General features: G+C 35.9%; 1 pseudogene; it reads right to left on the bottom strand.

Annotated features, from left to right (window-relative positions):
* Positions 1–884: 884 nt before the first annotated feature.
* LOC100613414 (ataxin-3-like) lies at positions 885–1,576 on the bottom strand (annotated as a pseudogene).
* Between the last annotated feature and the right edge of the window lie 899 nt (positions 1,577–2,475).

Genomic DNA, 2,475 nt, shown 5'->3' with positions numbered 1-2,475 from the left:
TGATGACAACTATTAAAATAATAGTAGTCCAGTGTCAATCATAGGTTATTAATACAATTAAATTCAATTTAAAATGTTTTTACAGTGGGCCTAATTAGAGAAAAGCACCAAATTAAATTGCCATAATTACAAAACTTCATCAGGTGGTAAATCCCATAGATAAATAGAGCCATACTCACAAGTGTATGTGTCAATAGAGGTACCTATCTGTGTGTTCATTATTAAAATAAAAAAATACAGAAAATCATATTTCTTCTCTATGATGCAATGAATACAACTGTTAACTTTGGAAGAAAACACAACTCATAGAAAATTTTTAAAAATTATATTGGAATTAAGTAATCCATGGATTATACCATCTTCTTGTTATAATTCAGTACTTAGGTAGGAATATGAAAGGCCTGGTTAAGTACCTAAGTTAATCATGGTGAGGAAAAGAAGCTCAATTTTTAAAAAAATATTTTACATTTCTTTAATTGCTGAATGCCTCTTTGGCTAATATTTGAAAGATCGTTATTTAGTCCTACAACTGATGCATTTTCCCACTTTCTCATTATTTTGTTTGCAAGCCACCTAAAAGTCTTATTTCCTCATATATTTGACACATTACCAAAATGGACCTGTGGTGTTATCCTACAGTATAATGTTGGAATCCTATGCTGTAATCACACAGGATAATATTGGAAAAATAGGAGTATTTAAATTATTTATTTACTTATTTTTTGTTCTTTTGAGACAGAGTCTCACTCTGTTACCCAGAGTGGAGTGCAGTGGCATGATCTCGGCTCACTGCAACCTCTGTCCCTGGGGTTCAAGCAATTCTCATGCCTCCACCTCCCGAGTAGCTATTACTACATGTGTGCACCATCACAACTGGCTAATTTTTTTTCTATTTTTAGTAGAGATGGGGTTTCGCCATGTTGGCCAGGCTGGTCTCGAACTCCTGGCCTCAAGCGATCCTTCCACCTTGGCCTCCCAAAATGCCGGTATTACAGATGCAAGCCACCACATCCAGCCTAAATTATTTTTGAATGATATTTTTTCCTTCTGTTTTCAAATTATTTCCAACAGTTTCTAAAGACATGGTCACAGCTGCCTGAAACATGGCTTATTCACTCATATCACCTAGATCACTCCCAAATGCTCCTGAACTTGTGGTCAGCCTTTCACATGGATATGAAATTTGTCCTGGTGAATCTACCTGCCCCTGCCGCTGCCGCTGCCGCTGCCGCTGCCGCTGCCGCTGCTTTTCAAATAGGTTTCTCTTCCCTTCCAAAGCTCTTTTGAAGTGAGATTTGTCCCTGAGGTCTATGGAATATCTTGAGATAAATTTCTGGAACTGCCTTGCATACTTAGCTGAATAGCTCTGCAGAGATCTGCTTCTTCATCTTCCAGGTCAATTACTTGGCGACTTAGTCCCAGAGCCCTCTGCAAATGCTCCTTATCATCTAACATTTCTGACCCATCATTTGCCTCTAAGACTCATTCCAGGTCTGTTTTATGGAACCTTTGCTGTTAATTTATCTAAGTCTTCTGCAATAAGTTTTGGTCCATACATTTATTGGACCCTAATCATCTGCAGGAGTTGGTTGGCCTCACAATCTGGCAGATCATCCTTAACAAGAAATATAGAATAACATTCCTGTTGTAATTGAGCTGAGAAAAGTGCAAGGTATTTATCTGATGTTAAGTCTGAAACCGTCAAGAAAGTTTTTGAATTAAACTTTGTTTTCCTAACTTTCTGACTGTAAACAAGTATTATTTATAATTGCATATAAATTATCTTACATTTATAGGGTCGATCCTGAGCCTTTGATACTCTGGACTATTGAACAAGATTAGGTCTAAACCCCAAATTTTCAAGGCATTGCTTATAACTTGAATAGAGAAAAAACAAACACAAAAGCAAAAAAACTGTCACTTACATTTCCAGAAGCCTGCTGTAAAAACGTGTTTTTAGTTTCTTCTCTAAAACTCCTCCTTCTGCCATTCTAATCCTCTGTTCTTCAACTAGCTGATGTACAATTGAAGATAATTCCACAGGGCTAAAATATTCTCCTTATAATAAATCATGCCGGCAATGCTGAGCACAAAGCGAGCCTTCTTGTTTGTCATGAAAGATGGACTCCTTGTTTATTTGTCTAAGAAGCTCGATTTTTAACCAATTATCTTAATTTCAAAAATTGTTTCACTGTGTTTTCATTTTCCTACTGTGTGTTTTCTAAAACATCTGTTTACACCAAGATATCTTAATTATGCTTTAAAGTTTTTCTTGCTGTGGCATACCAAAATTTCTGTCGGAAAAAAATGTATCCCACTTTCTTTGGTTAATGGGTTTGATATTTAATTATGTCCGTTGAGTAGTACTAAAATTATATCTTATGTTAAACTGACATCCCAAGGATTCTATGACAATAGTCCAAAATCATAAGAAGGACTATGGGCTTCTAGTAACGGTTATTAATATAGCTCTTT

This window comes from Pan troglodytes, chromosome 7 (assembly GCF_028858775.2).
Source record: "Pan troglodytes isolate AG18354 chromosome 7, NHGRI_mPanTro3-v2.0_pri, whole genome shotgun sequence".
Lineage (NCBI taxonomy): Eukaryota > Metazoa > Chordata > Mammalia > Primates > Hominidae > Pan > Pan troglodytes.
This window is presented reverse-complemented; position numbering and strand designations above follow the sequence as displayed.